Source organism: Neovison vison, chromosome 1, assembly GCF_020171115.1.
Source record: "Neovison vison isolate M4711 chromosome 1, ASM_NN_V1, whole genome shotgun sequence".
Classification (NCBI taxonomy): Eukaryota; Metazoa; Chordata; class Mammalia; order Carnivora; family Mustelidae; genus Neogale; species Neogale vison.
The window spans coordinates 256,815,282-256,834,122 of record NC_058091.1 but is presented as its reverse complement, the minus strand read 5'-3'; positions in this window follow the sequence as shown (position 1 = coordinate 256,834,122).

Below are 18,841 nucleotides of genomic sequence, written 5' to 3'. Positions count from 1 at the left end.
CCAGCTTCTCATGGGTTCCCAGGAAATGAACAAAAGGCTCATACAGTGCTTCGGGAGGCGTCAGTTGGCAGCTGCCTCTGACTGGAGGCCATTCATGAATTCCCGCTCAGTCTCTCAGCCCCCCAGACAGCCTGGGGGTGTTGGCAACTGACAGGGAGCCTTTCACCCAAAGACAGGTCTGGGTTTCCCTGGAGAGAAAGAAACTTGAGTCAGCTGACTTCCCTTTGCCTTCCGTTGGTGGTCTCACCCAAATGAACAAAGCCGTTAGGTCTGAAGTATGGAGGCCACGTACTTGCAGGAAGGTTCCCCAGAATCAGGAGTGTCTCCCCTGCTTCAGACACTACCTTTGCAAAAGAGAGCCTCCCGCTGCAGCGGCCACAGCACCTTGGGCCCTTCCTCGACCTGGAGGGCCTCTTCTTCTTGCTCCCCTCCTGCTTCAGACCTGTGCATGGGACTCCTGCTCCCCCTGCTCTGCCCTGCCCCACACCCTGCCACACTCATAGAGGGGATGCCCCTAGCGGCCACGTGAGTGACCGACCTTTCTGCACTCCATGGGTAGAGAACCCATCATACCCATCACCTATCCGTTTTGCAAATTTAGATAGGACATGAACTTCTCTGAGCTTCTTTACCTATAAAACGGGAATAACAATATTTATATCAAATGATTGTTATGAATATATAGAATAAGCAAATCCATAGAGGCAGAAAGCAGATTGGTGGTTGCCAGGGACCAGGGGCAAGGATGGGGAGTGACTCTTTTCATGGATCTGGGGTTTTCTGTTTGGGGCGATGAAAATGTTCCAGAACTAGGGAGGGGTGATGGTGGCACAACCTTGTGAATGAATTTAGTGCCACTGAATTGTATACTTTTAAGTGGTTACAGTGGTAAATTTTATGTCATATGTGTTTTACCACAACAAAAAAAGGAAAAGAAAAGTTATTATCAGATTAGATGAAATGCCGGGTGTAGAAATGTTGGTCACAGAACCTGGTAGGTCTAGAAGGTACTTGAATTTCCTTCCTTCAGATCAACACGTTGAATTGTACACAACACTCTCCCTCATGCCAAGCTGGGGCAATCTGATTGCATTTCTCCTCAGATCCCTGCTCTGGAATGCTAATAGGATGAATACACATGTTTTCCAAAAAGCAAAGCCTTTATCACTGTCCAACAGAGAGGGAGCCCGATTCCACTCCCCTCCCCCCATTCCTGCTGCTAACCTCTTTTATCTGTTCTGCTGTGGTCCTGCCCTGGGACTGAGTCCTGCCAGAGGAGAATAAAGGCTTTGGTACCAGAGCCAAGGCCTTCCCTCAGTACCTCCTTCTCAGTCTCTACAAAAACTATCCTCCTAAAGAAATAAAACTGATCCATGTTGGGACACAGTTTTCCAACAGTTTCTCATGTTTCTGTATATCTTGTGAGCAGGGACATCATCTTAGTTATGGACTACCTTTTCCAGCAAGTTTGTTTAACAAAGGGCCTCAGAAAATAGGTATGGTCCCCCTCCAAAGCAAAGGGCGGGTAGGCTTACCGTCCACTATAAAAGATTCAGGTTCCCCACGCTCAGGTTTCCTCTCCTATGATGCAGCCCCCAGTGTATGCAAGGGACACCCAGCCCTCTTTCTGTCACTCTGAGGAAAGGAAGGGTTGACACAAAAAGGTACCGTACAGAGCAAGGCCCAGTTAGTATCTCTCATCATTATGACTGACTTGCCTTTCTCCCCCACCTTGAGACTAGACGGCATGTTTTATTTATCTTTGTGTGTCACAGAACAGGTGCTGATAAACGTGCCCTGAGTGAGTGAATGAATGAATAAGTGAAGGGATGGAGGGATGTTTCTCTTCTCTCCTCCTGACAGTCTTACTGGACCCTTCCCATCCCATCCCCATGGCTTCCCTATATCCAAGATGTCATCCACTTCCCTTATCAGCTAGCTACCTGGGTAAAGCCATATGATGCAGATAATAAAATACAAATACTCTGTCTCAGGGCCTGGGATGTGAATGTGGGGAGTGATCCTGGATCCTTGCCCAGGTCCACATAGCTCTCAAATCAGCCCTGCCCTGCCCTCCCGGCCCAGCTATGTCCCATGCTCAGCTCCATTCACATCTCCATGACCTATTAGTGACCTGTAGTTGTAATGTGCACAACGAGACCATAGGCTTAGGCCACCAAACCGCACAATGCCCGTCACCACTGAGCCGGCAAACAGGATGTTTATTTCTCAGGCTCATACCTGTGAGTCTGAAAGGGTATTACAGCACCGGGAGTACTGCTAATATTTACATAAGGAATGCATGAGCCTTCCTTTAAACTAAATTAATTGCCTCCTTCTTTTATTGTTGAAGCAATAGAATTGAGCCATCCAACTCAAAAATATAACCAAAAGGAGAGGAACCTGAAATGTCACCCTGGATATTCTTTCTGGCTCGGTGTCAGCAGGGCAAACACAATGTCCAGGAAGGAGAACTAAGGCATTGGATGTGACAGCCAGTCCTCACCGGCCACAGAGCCCCTGCCTCTGTGTAGAGCTTTATCCCACACTATATCCTGTGTATCAGTGATGAATACAGAAGTGCACCTGCTTGATATGCCCTTGAAATTGCAAACAGCTACTCACCTTTCCTAGAGCAAGGCCGAAAGGACAGTTAGTTGGCATCTCGCCAAGGGAAGCAGCAGTGAAAAGTCACTTGAAATGAAGGCTTTGGGGCCCATTTTTTAGGGGTCTTGGCTTCTCTACTCACAGGGACACTGCTTTCTATACTACGTCAGCTTCGTCCACCTCAGGGTACCTGAAGATGACTAGTCTTTTTTTAAAGAATAATCTTCAACAGGATATTTCCCGTTCTCTTCAACTGATATTTCCTGTTCCATGCCTAATAGTCAAACCATGCATTTCTTTCTTTATACCTCCCTTCACTGCGGAAGAGAGCGGTATCAGTCTATAAGCATGCAGACAATAAGATTAAAAGGCTCTGGGAAATTACAGGCAGTGTTTACAGAAATAAGATGGAACCAGGATTGGTTATAAACCACGAAACTGATTGTTTATTTGCCCAGGGATGTTGCAGTTGAAAAAAACTCAGAGACGCCGCCAGGGAGGCTGCTGAGCTGGGCTGAGGGGCAGAGGCCATGGTGTGGTGGTGGCCATGGTTTGGTGGCCTGGTTTTAGGGCCTGGCCCCAGTGTTCCCAGTCCGGCCACTCGACTCCACCAAGGCTCTTGGGGAACCAGCTCATACCACCCACACTCACAAAAGACTCATGGACCAACTAGAATTCACTCCACTTTATGAATTTATTTTGAGAAATAGATCTATAGGAAAATAAGAGCAAGATGGGGAGGGGAGGAAGCACAGGGAAAAGAAGGTGAAGAACAAAAAGGGAGGAAAAGAAGGAAGGCAGAGAAGGAGGTTAAGTCGGGGAAGAAGCCAGAATAAATATGCTACATGGTCAGTGTTGGTGTCTTTGTAAACAAATACAAAAGGGAAACCAAATTATAAACAGAACATCTCTTCTTATGCTGAAATCAAAGCCAAGAGAAATGAGCTAGCAGTGTGGGGGGACGGGTGAGGGGCAGTGCAGGGAGCGCCCAGAACTGTGCCGAGGCCTCATGAACTATCTTCTTCCAGCAAGGGACAAACGATTCCAGTAACCTGAAAACACATCTGGCAGATTCCAGCCTCTTTCCCTTGGCACATCCTGGATAAACAAGGCCAAGGTCTCGTTCTGTGAGCTCTGCTTTCCAAGGTTGTAGACCGACCATCCCCTCTGGATAACTCCCACGTTCTTCAGAGAGCATGTGATCCTCCTGTGGATCTGTCAGCCTCCTTAGTCCCAGTCCCACGTTAGGGCCTGGTCCAGGAGACAGCACCCAGATCCTGTCCATTGGAGTTCAAGCTTTCAAAACACAACCTGTCATCCTCCTGGATGGCGTCTGTAGATGATGTCCTTTGTTTCGTGTGAATATGATTCTGTAACTCTCAAGGGGCTACGTCAGTTCTAAATTACTGGGAGGTGAGGGAGCAGCCCCTCTGTCGGGTATGGACAGTTTACCTGCCCAATCAGTAAAGATACCATCTGGACCTGGCACAGAATGGCCTGGAACGCTGACCCAAAGCCTCCACTTAGAGCAAGGACACCTCAGCCACATCCACCGAAATCATTTGAGCCACAGCCACTTGTACCAAATGTGCTCCCTCGATGTTCATCGGATGAGCCAGCAGATGGAAGAGTGAACATTCCATCCACAACCTAGGACTGATGGCATTAGTCTAGCTGTCCCATGTTACTGGGAGGGGGGAACTGAGATCACAGACGTGGAAAAGCTCCATAAACTAAAACACCGTGCTGACATGAGGGTTACTACGTGGACTGGTACAGTTGGCGGCCAGAGACAGAAGCCAGTGGAGGAGCAGTTGGTGAAGCGTGGTGACTTCTCCCAGCTGCCTGGGGCAGCTCCAATGGACACTATTAAGAAACTCACTTCTCTCCATCAGCATGTTACCAGGACTAATAATGACAGGTGTTTTTTACATCAGTGGAATTTCAAACAGGCAGGACTGTTAAGTGATAAGAAACAAAGACCTAAAGACCTATCCCATCTTTGCCTTCCGCTAAAGAATTACTGATGAACTAGTCCTAGCCCCTATTTGAGAAAAAGGGAAACTGAGGCCCAGAGAGGGTACAGGGCCACAGTATTAGGACCAAATACTAATCCCAACAGCTCCTATTCTTGAACGCAGCCCGATGATGGAGGGCCTACAGGCATTAGGTCATTTAATCCATACAACAACCCTATGAGACAGATACTATCATTATCTCTATTTTATAGATAAGAAAACAGACTCAAAGGAGCCACACAGCTTGTCCAGCTTCAGTTAGTAAGCAAGGGCTATGACTTTTGTCTCTCTGTTGCCAGGGCAACCAGAAGTTCTGCAAAGATACCACGTAAAGGTACAGACATACACATTTTAATTAATTTGTTATTTATTTGTTTGTTTGTTTGGGGAGGGGTTGACATAGAACGTGAGAAAATCTGTCATGATCTCTCTTACTTGGGAGTGAAGACACGTGCAAGGACCCTCTTAGGGCCAGGGGGCCGCTTAGCATCTCCAGCCAGGTCCTAGAGAAAGGAGTTCAGTTAGAGGCGCCCTAATGTCTGAGCCCTCCTGCTCCCTCTCTCTCATTAGCTGACACCATCAAGTCAAGGTTAATGCAGGCCAGGACTGGGAGCTAATTATTCCACCATTATGGACACAAATTTCCCCTAGAGAAGAGCCAGAGTTGGGAACTGGACAGAAGAGGAAGAGTCTTAGGAAGGAAAGAGACTGCCTGGTTCTCACAAATGGGAAAATAACATGGCACCAGCTGGAGTCAGCTTCCCCAACCATTGGAACCTGCTCTCTGAGAAATCTCAGTGTCGTCTCTGAGTGACCCCCTGCTAACCACTCTACCATACCCCATTTGCATGGCGGTGGAGGGTTGCCAGCCATCACAGAGCCCTTACCTCCATCCATCAGCATCAGTGGTTCCTACAAGAGTTGTAGAAAACCCTTCAATGCCACAGCTGATTTAATTCTTTGTCTGGGCCAAGCGCTTGGATGCAGGGAAGGGGGAGAGAGCTTGGAGACAACAATTAATAACACACAGTTCCTGACTTCAAGAAGCTTTCCACACCATTGTGGAGGAATGGGTATCTAATCAACTCTTGTGCTTTGCTAGATCACAGAGGCAAAGTGTTGTGGGACAGAGATTCACTCCAACTAGGAGGTTCTTAGTGAGAAGATGCATTTGAAGTCTTAAAGAATAAATTAGCTTTCAAGAGGGGAGGCATGGGCAAGGCATGGTATCCCATAAGAAGGGAGCAGCATCAGCAAAACTGCAGAGTGCATAAAAGGCAGAAGATGTTTGGGGTGGCTGGGACCCAGGGTGCAGCCTGTTGAGAGTAAGCTTGTACTGGGAGTAAGGCTAGGGAAGTCATTTGGGAAAGGTCACAGAGGGCTTGAAATGACATAGTATGGAATTTAGAACCTTCTACTAGAGGCAATAGGGAGCCATTGATAGCTTTTGAGGCAGAGAGTGACATGACCAGATCTGCATTTCAGAAAGAGGGCTGGGGCAGTGTGTGGTAGATGAGAGAAAATGGAGGCAAGAAGATAAGGGGGAAGTTCTTGAAAGACTCCAACAGGAAGAAGTAGGGATTTGAATTAGTGAGCTTTTTGGCAATCTCATAAAGATGACCTCGGAGGATAAGAGATGCTTTCACCCATTGAGCTGAATTCATTTAGTGTTCCTTTTGCCTGAGGACAGGTTGAGCCAGAATGTTTCTGAATAAGTAGTTTTGCTTGGGCATTTTTGGTTTTGCCTTAAAGAATCTTCTGAAGAAACTTTCCCACTGGCCACACAGGGCTCTTGGCTGAGAGATGAGGAACAGGAAATGAATAACCATGGCCCCGGATGGGAGGCTACAGAGCATGGAGGAGGGGTGGTTAGCTCCTTTGTATGTCAGAGGAGGGCGTAGAGGGCACTGTGGGTATATGAATGTGTGTTGGAAAGGTGGGACAGTGGGGTATGTTTGTGTATGTGAGTGGGGTATTTGGAAGGGAATAGGGGTATGTATATATTTAGGGGAAGGAAATTTTGAATATCTGTGTATTTATTAAGTGTATAGATGTATGTGTCTATGTATGAATAGGGTGTGTGGTGTATGTGCTTGCGTATCTTTGTGTGTGCATATGGAAGTAAGTGTGTGTGTGTGTGTGTGTGTGTGTGTGTGTGTGTGTGTGGAAAGTCAACAAGCAGGAAGACCTCCCAGAGAGGCCAGTGCTGAGTGTGGCTCTGGAAGAATGAGGAGAGTTCAGTGGGTGGAGAGGGCAGGGCAGGTGATCCAGGAAGAAAGCAATGGGGTGTGCGGCAACAGGGAGGCGTGAATGAATGTGGTATGTTTGGGGCATGGCAGCAGCAGAGCAGAGAAGGGAAGATGAAAAGATGAGGAGTCAATTTGGTTCCACAGTAGAGGGTCCTTCCTCGAGACCTTGGCACTTGTTAGCATTCTAGGGGTGCGGTTCCCCTGGCCTTTGGGGGAGATAGCAGTAGCCACAGGACATTTCTAAGGTGGCCTGGAAGAGGACTGGCAAGGCTACGGCCAGGCCATGGCCACACCTGACCTGGCTGCATGAATGTTTACAAAACAAATGCATGTTAGAGGGATTAAAAAGCACATTGCATTCTAAGGATGTTAAGTGATGCATATATTCAGGGAAAAAGGGGGTGCGAGCAAGCCAGAGCCCGTGGCAAAATAGGCGGGGTTGGGTGTCATAGGACTGGTCTCTGAGGCAGGAACCTCCAGAATTAGCTGCTCCATGCAAGCTTCACACCTCTGCCAAATCACTCCCCCTTCCTTCCACCTGCCTCTACTTCCCCCGCACCCTGAGCCAAGTGTCTCTTAACATCTACACCCTTGAGCATGAGAAAATTCAGCACAACCCACTACCACAGCCCAAAAGCATCTTCTGGGTCCAGGCTCTAACTAGGGCACATCTCCTTACCAAAGGGTATCCTCCTTCAGTCTGGAACGGGGGATGTTGAGAGTGGGAGGCAGACCTGGGAGTTGCCCGTGGGGCTGAAGGAGCTCAGTCAAGGGAAGAAGCAGTGATCCCAGGGGTGAGGCCACATCACACAGCCCACTTCAGCTCGGGGCTCAGCCAGGCCTGGTGGAGAGGACAATGACTTGGCAGTCAACCACTTGCTGGCTGTGTCCTTGGGCAAGGTATTCCAGCTCTTTAGCTGCTTCCTAAGACAGGAATCCTAAAATGCCAACGGCACTGAGTCACTGTGGTTCTTTCAGCAAATCCGTTCCCTTCTACATGCCAAACTCTGGAATACACCAGGGAACAGAGCAGGTGAAGCCTCTTGCCTACATGGAGATTTCATTCAGTAGCAAAGAGACCAACAGATAATAAGCAATAAACACAGTAAATGGCTGAATTCTGGAGGGTGGTAGAAATAGCTAAGATACGGAGAAGAGAAAGGAGCAGGGCGGGGAGATGGGGAGCCAGGGAGGCAAACACTATGATATGAATACGGCCACCAGGGTGGAAGCGGTTAGGCAGAACTTGGTGTAGACCAGGCGGTAGATGGTGTGGCTGGGCTGGAGTGGGCGTCTGATGATGCCATGGGGTGGCTGTGCCTGCCTCCCTGAAGGTTTGAATCGTTCAGAATGATGCTCAGGCTCCCAGCCTGCCTCAGTGTCCCAGGGACAGGAGGCGAGTCTCACGGTCCTCATTCTGTCCACTGGGACCTGTTCTGTGTCTCCAGCCACCCTGGAACCCTCCCGGAGACAGGCGGTTGTCCCAGACATTTGCACCCACCAGAAACACAGCGCTCCTCTAACCTGGCCCGACAGCACATTGTGTCCTCCCCGGTATCTTGAGAACCCTGTCCCCCATTCCAGGAAAGATGAACACTCCCTGGGACCCTGAGCAAAGCAAATAAACTTTAGAGATCATCTCATTTCACCCTCTTCCTTTTACATGTGAGGCACAGCTAGGGGAGTGGCCGGCCCAAGCCTGACTCTTCAGTTCAGGCCCAAAGCAATGTGTGCCGGGACCACTGCTCTGGTTTCCGAGATTGACTCCTTGCCTTTAGTATCTCCAACAGCAATCTTTCCACCAAGCAGCTGCCAGAATAATCTTTCTACAATACAAATTTGATCGTGTTACTTTGCTGTTCCCACAAAATGAAGTCCGAACCCCTGAGCATGGCACTCTGAGATCGTCACGAGGCACCCTGCCAACTTCCCCACCATACCCATGCCTCACTCATGCTGTTCCCTCCACTTGGAATGCTCTTCCTGCCTCTGACACCTACTCACCTTTCAAGATTTAGCTGGGGTATCACCTCTTCTAGAAACTTCTCTGAACCCCGCTTCTCATCTCAGATAGATCCAGTGACACTTTCTCATGTCCCATTACCTTCCCTTCTACCACTCAAACCTCCAACCTCCATTTTGTCTAAACTAGACGCCATTTTACTTTTCATTCATCAAATATACTTTTCTGAGGTTTCATGTTACCTCATTTTGTTAAGGATTCAGGTATTTCTCAGTGCTGGTGTTTCACAGAACCACAATTTTTAGACAGCACAAGGATGAAATGGTAAATGTTCAACAGTCATGGCTGGCCTGATCCTGTCCACTGCCTGGTTTTAGAAATAGTTCTATTGGAACACAGCCATGAGCATGTGTTTATGTATTGACTGAGACTTCTTTTGAATTACTATAGCAAGATTGAGTAGTTGTGAGACACAATGAGGATCACAAAGTTGAAAATGTGTACCCTGTGACCCTTTTCAGGAAGCATTTGCTGATCTGGAAGCTCATAAAGGCAAGGACCATGTTTATTTTGCACCTGAAACATAAGAGGCACCTGATTAAAACTTTTGAGTAAGTACTGAAGGATGAATGCTGAGTGATGAGTAACGCACAAATTCTATAACAGTGGTGGAAGGAAAGCGCAGTGCTGGGTGTGGGTTTTCAGGAAGAAGGATTTGGAGGTAGCTATCGTGGGAGGTAGGGACCATAGATTAGCCATCTCCCACCTCTCTGATGAGAGAAGAGTGGTTGCCTGGCCTCAGAAAGGCACTGGAGGGACATTTGGGTGTCTTAGTCAGTTAAGCATCTGACTCTTGATTTTGGCTTAGGTCATGACCTCAGGGTCATGAGATCGAGCCCCATTGGGCTCCATGCTCAGTGGGGAGTCTGCTTGAGATTCTCATTCTCCCTCTCCCTCTGCCCCTCCCAACCCCTCTTTTTTTCTCTCTCTCAAATAAATAAATCTTTAAAATTAAAGGGACACTGGAATCTATGACCTGCGTAGACGGGAACAACCTTCTAGTTTGGGTTTGCAGTGGACCTTGGGTAGGCCAGCTTTGAGAGCCTAGGAGTAAATTCCAGCTGCCTGTGGTTGGGACGCCTCTGCTGCAGTAACTCCAGCAAGAAGTCCTGAGGACCCCAGTGAGTCATCCACAGACTAGAGAAGTGATAGTCCTGAGTGTATCCTCAAGGAGGCAAGGAAGCCATAAAAGAAAGAAGTAAGGAAAGTGGATTAGAAGGTTTCAAGGAAAAAGTCTAATGGAACGTTATATCACAGAAGAAGTTAGAACAAGGGAACAGGTGTTGATTTGGTGGGGGAAATTCTAGAAATGAATTCAGTTTTCAAAACGTTTCATTAAAAGAGCCCCAATCAGGAGCACCTGGGTGGCTTAGTGGGTTGAGCATCAGACTCTTGGCCTCAGCTCAGGTCATGATCTCAGAGTTGTGGAATCGAGCCTCCAGTCAGGTTCTGGGATCAGGATGGAGTCTGCTTCTCTCCCTCTCCCTCTGCCTCTCCCCCATCTTATACACACCCTCTCTCTCTCTCGGTCTCTCTTTATCTAATATAAATAAATAAATAAATCTTTAACAAATGGAGGACAGGGCCCAATCCCACACATGAGCAGTGCTCTTGCTCCTGCTCATGAGTCATCAACAGTTGAGGGCAGAAGTCAACAAACTCCAGGCCATGGGCCAATCCTGCCCAATGCCTGGTGTTCTAAGTAAATTTTCAGTGGAACATCACCTCACCCATTCCATTACATATTACTGGTGGCTGCCTCTGCTCTAGGACATCAGGACAGCATGGCTGGAAAGCCTTCAACAGGCACCATCTGGCCCTTCACGGAACACATTTGCAGACTCCAATCTAGAGCCTTGCAAAGGGCCCAAACCAAGAAATACATCCTAAATGGCTGAAAGCATGCGTGAATATGTGGTCTCTCCTTGACAGAAAGACCAGATAGTCTGATCACCAGGTTCCAGGCAAAGTAGTGAATGAAGCAAACTTTAGGTCAGAGTATTTAAATGTCTAAAGTTCAATCTAGTAGAAGGTAAAGCAGGACCGTGTATTTAAGGGGGCGGCCAAGGGATCCTCAAAGCCAAGTGTGGTCTCTAAGTCAATATGGTCAATGCAATTGACCCTTTAGTATCTGGGGGTCACAGTGACGTGGACAGCTCCATTGCCACCTTTGTCCTCTGGCCTGGGGTGGCCTCCAGGTTGGCTCAACCTGATTCAGCAGAGGCCCCCTAGCTTAAAGTGGCTTCGGTTCTAGATAACCAGGACCCAGAGCCCATGCCCAGCTGGGGATCCAAGAGGAGATCTAGGAGATCAGGAAAAAGGTCTGGGTCAGCTGGGAGGACTTGGAGCAGGCTTACAGATGTGCACCCAAGCTCCAGACCCACAATTGCAGGTGTAGGCCTAGGAGGAGGGTCAAGAGAGGTGACAGACAGCATGAAGAAGAACAGGGGACAACAATGGAAAGGACTCCTAAGCAGACAGTGGGGAGGAAAAGGAGACTGCTTGGGAGAAAGAGATTGGATCTAATTTTCTTACTAAATAAAATAGGCCAAGCTGGAAAGGGCCCGCTAAGGCGACAGAGAATGAATAGAATGGATTCTTTTCCCTATTCATTACTACATCCAATGCCTACAAAGTATCCAGTTCTATGCTAGGCATTAAGGATGGATGCAAATAATTTCCCTAGGAGCTCATCATCTGGTGCGGTGTCAGGCAAGAAACAAACTGTGTACTCTGTGGTCTGCAGTGAAGATGATGCTGGGAGAAGCCATGCAGTGCTCTGATGTATGGTCAGCACGGAGGAAGGGGAGAAAGCCTGGTTGGAACAAGAGGGACTTGGAGGGACCTGCTGGGGTTGGCCTGATGGACACTAAGAGAAGGACAAAGGATGTTCTCAGCAGGAAACAGCATGTGCAAGTCTGGGTCCGGGAGGAGAGAGAGAGAGAGAGATTTGGGGAACTGTGGACAGTTCGGTATGGATGACAATTCCAGAGTGAAGAAGAGATGGTAAGTGAATACCTTTATGGCCAGACCCTGAAGGCTTTTGAATGCCCTGCCAAAAAGGCTTATTTAGGGGGAAAAAAAAATCCATTGAAGGACCTTCAAGGAGGGACGTCACCTGATGGTAGCAGAGTTCCAAAAGAGAATTGACAGGGAATGGGGCTGGAGGAAGAAAGCCAGGATGCGACAGCATCCCCTCCTTCAGGCCCCCTTCTAATGTTACCTCCTCAGAGAGGCCTTCCATGACCACCACATCTAACATAGACCCCCGACCACTCCCCGTCCCTTTAGCTTTGTAGTTCCTCATAGCCCTTATCTCTACCTGATTCTGCATCTAGTGTCTATGCATTCATTTACTTTGTCTCTCCTCACAAGAATGTCTGGTTCTGGAAAGCAGAAATTCTACCTATTTTGTTCACAACGCAAAGACCATCTGACACATGGTAGGCTCTGAAGCTGTACCCTGACTCTCTAAGACACAGAAGACATAGCTGTGGGCCTGTTTTTCTCAGAAGTGGTAGGCAGCTCAGAGTTGGGTTGGCCCTGAGGGGGGCAAAAAGCTGCTCTGAAGGTCAGTAAAGTGAGCTCCACACAAGTGATATCTGCACTGCAAGGCTCCGAAGCCACCAACAGGTCAGGTCGGTGGCCTGGCAGATCTCTGCCAACGGGTCCCTACAGAGGCCTCTTCAGTGCTAGCCGCTCCCAGTGCCTTAGGGCTAGAAGGTTTCTGGTGCCAGGTGCCACGTAGGCATCTTATAACACAAAATGCTGCCAGGGAGGGTGTGACTGGCTCCTGAGGGCCCTGACTCTGAAATCCCAGATGAAAAATATTAAGGACCACCTGCATACCAGACTAAGTGCAAGTTACCCTACCTATGCTAATGCCACGGGGTAGGTATTATTATCCCCATTTTACGGATAAAAACTGGCGTTCAGGATGATTAGGTGATTTCTCAAGATCGCAGAGTAGGAATTGTCAGAGCCAAGGTATTGGAACTCACTTTTCACTCCAATACTTGTGCTCTACTGTATTCAGCCATGTAAATTGAACTCGCTAATCCCAAACCAGACCCAGCGTCCTGAGTTCTGATGGCCTCACCCCGGAGTCTTGGCATCTCCTTACGATTAACAGAGCCCCTGCCCTTCTCATCCAGAGAGACTCCTCCTGACTCCGGGGGAAGGGGCCAAGGATCCTGGGTGGGCCGGGGCAAGCTGGTAAATGAAATGGAGCTTGTTGGGGAGAAAACACTTTTCCTGTATCCTCTTGTGTAGGTGAATGGGGGCCTGTGAATTAAACAGACAAAAGACAGATTTAACAAAAGAAAAGACAGAATTTTATTTACATAAATATGGGAATTCACAAAGAAATATGGTTCAAAGTGGCAGTTAGAATTGGTGCTTATACGCCAACTTAATAGGGGAAGGGGTGGGCAGGTGGACACCTAAGAGAAAACCAGGGACCTCTTAGAAGTGGTGGGGGAGGGCAGGGAGAGAGAACGCTTACAGGAAAACAAATGACTTTCAGGAAAGATAAATGGGCCTTGAGGAGACTAGATGGGAGATATGACCCTTTTTGTGACAAAGCCTATTTAGGTGTGAAGTGGAAACTTCTTATCTGAGGTGATAAGAATCACTATTTCTTGGTTGTTCTGGAGGAAGGGCTTTGAGACAATCTTGAGGTTTGTTGTTTTTTTTTAAGATTTATTTATTTATTTATTTATTTATTTATTTATTTATTTGACTGACAGAGATCACAACTAGGCAGAGAGGCAGGCAGAGGGTGGGCGGGGTGGGGAAGCAGGCTCCCTGCCGAGCAGAGAGCCCGATGCGATGCGGGGCTCAATCCCAGCACCCTGGGATCATGACCTGAGCCGAAGGCAGAGGCTTTAACCCACTGAGCCACCCAGGCGCCCCAGTCTTGAGTTCTTACATGAAGCAATGCTTTCAGGCCAATAAGAGATTTCAGGAGCTCAAATGCCTGATGTTCAAAATAACTTTTTTATTCCCCTGGACCTATTCAGAGCAGTGAGAGGCCCACCTGGGCTCAGAAGCTGAAGCAACATTCAAGGACCCCTGAACTCAAGGATTCCTGGAAACTGACCCATGAAGCAGTTCGACAAATAAAGGCAATGTATATAGCCTGGCCCTCTGGCAATGGCAGACGGGTTTGGTTTGGGTTTGGTTTTGCTTTTTGAGCACAGGCAGTATGATAAGGCATGTCTCTTGCAGTAAAGTGAAGGTGGAGGTTTGGTGAGAGAGTTGCCGTCTTCTGGCAAATGTCTCCTACAGCCACCTTCCCGGGACTGGCTTTGCATGCCGAGCACACAGTAAGTGGCGGGGATGGTCTGTCCTTGTTAAACACTGCTTCCCTGCAGTCCGGCCCACCTTTCTCCACCTGCCCCCATGGCCAACAGGGCCAACGATTGTCTTCGTGGCTTGGGAGTGAGCTCTGTGGTCTTTAATACTTTAATACAGCTCTGGTAGTCCTGTAAAGGTGCCAGGGACTTAACAGCTCAAAAGAAGAGGTTGAGAGAAAAAGAACAAAGCAGTCGGGGTTGGAGAGAATGAGTGAGACCTCCCTGGCTTGTGGAATTCTCAGACTGTGAGAGTCTGGCTGAACGCCAGGAGATGTGAAGGGTCAAAGTCGAAGCCAGGGTTTATGTTACCATAGACATTACAAACTACGAGTTTGAGAGGGGGAAGTTCCTGGGGAGGCATGAGGCCAGCCCTCAGCTTCTTCCCTCATCAAGACTCATTTCCCTAAACCAGGGGGTGTACCGACAGGGGTCCCTCAGCCCCCATCCTACCTTCCTGGCTCTCCTGACACATGACCAACAACTCCTTTCTGTCCCTCTGGGGATCAGCTTCCCTGTCACATCTCAAAGGGACATTCCAGGGTCACTCTAAGTTGGCCAGCCCCCTCGCCGTTGTTACTGGCTGCTCATCTCCTCCTGAGCTCCTGTAGCTAAATAGGCTTCTTATTTCTTGCCTGCCTCCACTTCTGAAGTATGAGCTTCCAAAAAAGGAGGACCGGGTGTGAGTCAATAATGTTCCACCAGCACTTAGCAAAGTGCCTGACCCGGAACAGGTAGGGATTCTGTACGGTGGATTCTCTGAATCGCAGAGTGAATGAAACAGGAGCTCTGCCTTAGAGCAGCAGTCCTCAAATGTTAGACCCAAGAAGGAGTACCTGGGGAGCTTATGAGAATTCAGATTTCCTAAGCCACATTGCTTGAGATTCTGATGCAGTAGGTCAAGAGGGGCCCAGAAATGTGCATTTTTGCTAAGCCCTCCTGGTGTAGCTGACACAGGCAAAAATGCACAAAAATGCACTGACATTGGTATTGGGGACTCACGGATTAATAAGAGCTCAGGGAGCAGCCAGCTTAGTGATGGAGGCAGGCAGGTCAGTGATGTGTTGGGAACAGTAAAAGCCAACAAGAGCAACGTGCAAGGACCACTCCAGGGAGGAGAGTCGTGTGGCTCCCCAGAGGGGGCCAGGTATGTTCAGCTGGGGCTTCCTCGGCCAGGAAGAGGGTCTAGTAGGGGGCCAAGATCAGCTCCCGTTAGCAAGGACCACAGTGTAGAACTCATTTGGGGGCAGGAATATTTTACTCAGAAATATTTTACTTACTAGATGACCCGTCTATTAGAAGGGCTAGAACTCAGGAATAGGCAAATAGAAGAGAAGCACAGACAGGGGCTGGGGAAGGGCACGGAGCTGCCATGCCCTCTCCAGGCCCGCCACTCTCCTGCCACCCCCATGTGTTCACCAATGCAGAAGTTCTCTGAACCCCATCCTTTTAGGGTTTTACGGAGGCTTCGTTCACTTAAATGCGATTGAGTCATTAGCCACCATCAGTGGTTGATTCAACCTCCAACCCCTCTGCTCTCCCTGGAAATAGGGAGTGGGACTGAAAGTTCCAGTCACTGGTGGTCTCCTTTGGCAACCAGCCCCCATCCTTAGGTGACCCCAGGGCATTCCAAAAGTTGCTGCATTAACATAACCAAAGATGTGATCTGGAGCTCATCACCTGGAAAATCCCTGGGTCTCAGCTCTGTGCCAGTTTTAAGGACAAAGGCCAAATACAGCTGTCATATTACAAATCACAATACCACAGTTAAGACCTAGACAGAAAGAAGAATGTACATGGGCGAGCTAAGGATAAAATAACACTAATTTTAATTATTTTAATTTTTAATCGTACAAAAACACCTTTGCACGGAAAGGAATTGTTATGAGTACTAATGTTTTTAGTGAGTGCAATGTGGTCAATATGTTCTATGATGGTTGTGCTACCTGCATATTAACATTTTGCAGTTCAATATTCAGAAGATCTGGTTTTAAGTGCAAATTATTTTGATACTTGATTCTTACAGCTTTCAGAGTTGAAAAAAGATAACCTCAGTAAGGTGCAGGCATCCAAATGAAAAAAAAGTGCTTCATTGGCTGTGCTTACTAGAATATTAATGTTTTCGTCTTTCTCACCAATTATACAAAGGCTTTTGTTTAAATTCAGCTGGTAAATTTCCATCTTCTCTGATGTCCATCAGTTGTTCTTATGAACATGTCAATTGTGTTTTTTCTAGTTTTCACAAGGTTTGAAAACCACTCAAACTCTTATTCGGAAGATGTTTAATTATGTTGGGCATGAAGTAGGCCCAGCATCAACACTACCATTTTCTTGATGTTGGCCTCTGCATTATTAATGCTATCTTCTGGAAGTAGTTTCTTCTGGCGGGACTCGTTTTTAAGCCACGTGTCCATTTGTTCAGCGTTTAGTGAAAACAAATAATAAATCCATTTAACCTGGCCCACCTGCCCTGCAGAAAGTAAAGTTACACAGAAAGCAAAGGAGTGGGTGCCAAGCCCTCCCAGTTTAGAGGCCCTGCTCTGTCTCAGGCCAGTGTGGCTAGGCTGTTCGGTATGTGACCTTGGCATGTGACCTCAGATGGTCTGACTGACCAATGAGCAGCCAGTACCCATCCCTTAGTAATATGAGAAGATATAATTATCTTTCCCATTGTTTGAAGCCCTAGAAATCCTAATGTTTTCTCCCCACATTTCAGTGGGTTCCTCTTGCACATAGCCTGGTATTTGCAGGCCTCGTTTTGGAGACCCCAGTGTCCAAACTGAGGAGATGCAGAGAAGACAAATGAGAAGGTGTCCGGGGTGGGGATCAGTCAGGCGTTGGTGGGGGGCAGGGAATAAGGAGATCCAGGTTGTCTATAGTTTCCAGCTGGGACCCCAAGTTGGGGTGGGGGGTGAGGGGCAGTAATCAGTCTGATTAGGCAGCATCTCCTGAGAAGCCCAGGTGCAAGGTAGGCTTGTCCCACCTTGGCCTTCCAGGACAGAGGAAGATCCAAAGGCTGGCTCTGTCCCTTGCTTCACTTGGACTCTGTTCCTCTGTTCTGCCCCACCCCCACCCCAGATCACTGCACAGACCTAGGTGGTAAGCAGCTGACTCAAAATCCTAAGACCTGGGTTCCAGTCCATACGTGGCACCTGTGTGACTCTGGGCATAGCTTTCTCATCAGCAAAATGAGAATAAAGGAACAAGCCTTGCTAGCTTCCCAGGATTCTAATGTGGCTCAAACAAGACAAGACACAGGCAAATCGAAAGGTTCAGAAAACGACGGAGCGCCATATACCCATACGGCGTCATTATGCTTTATTTATACATTATACTTCATTTATACTATCTCATGTGCATGGTGACCGATGCCCAAGGCAAGGTGTACTCCATCACTCTGGCCTTTGTTTTTCTGGGACACATTCTAGGAGGGTGTGTAGCCAGGGGGTGTAGGAGGTAGACACCAGGATGAGTAACCCATGGGCAGTACGTCTACATAGCTGAACATCCTAAAATACCACTGACCTCGGGCACCCTGAGAGTAGAGGTCACACTTGGGAGCCAGGTGGCCTGAATGGTGCAGAGACTATCGGGAGTTCTGGAGCCAAGGAGCAAGGCCAGGACCACTGGACTTGGCTTCCATGGAAACTCCCCACTTACAATAGAGATGATAAATATGATAAATTAATGATGACTGTAGATACTCAGACAGATGGAGGATTGGGCAGAGAAGTACAGACATGAGAAGATACTAACATCAGAATAAGAAGAACGACTTACTGAGCACATACAATGTGCCAGGTCATTTCAGATACGCCGCACTTGTGTTGTTACTGAATTCTTTACCAACGCTCCCAGAAATCATGTCCTCCTTTGTCAGAAAATGAAACAGGTCCAAAGAGGTTTCAGTAACTTGCCAAAAGCAAGCCACCCAGCCGGTCTGTGCTCTTTCATCTAAGTCTCACCGTGCCTGTGTCAGAGGACACCACACTCCCGCCCCCCTACCCCCAGCTCTGCATTGTCTTTGTTACTTTTAAGCCTTTGTTTTCTGTGAGCACATCTTGGAAACCCTGAGAAAAACCACAAAGCAGTTCCCATTCATTGGGAACCTGAAACCAGCTCCTCAGCCTTTCCTGTTTCAGCCGCCTTCAAGGTTCCCAGGTGAAAGTGAGGAGGCCTTTCAGGAGAAATCAAAGAGCTTTCTCTTCGGGTGCACAGAAATGCTCGCAAGGCGGGCCAGGCTCCAGGGCACACTGAGGAAACTGGTTTGAAGCCAGAGGCTTCTGTGGGACGCCCACCCGCTCCATCCTACCCCTTTTGTTCCTTGCAGCTTCATTCACTCCGCGTCCTGCTTCTCCCCTGTCCACCACCTTCTCCTCTCCAAGACTGGCGGGGGTCTGGGCAGGGGCTTGGCCATGCTGTCGGGAGGGCAGGAGGCACCTCAGGGCTTCTTGCCACAGCCTCCACTCTCTCCCAGGCCCCTCCATCAGACTCCCTGCTCCTGGCTCCCTCAGGGCACAAAGCCATGTCTCCGGGGAATTCCTTGCATCTTCCCGTGGATCTGGAGCGGGCGGGGGGGGGGTGCTGTGA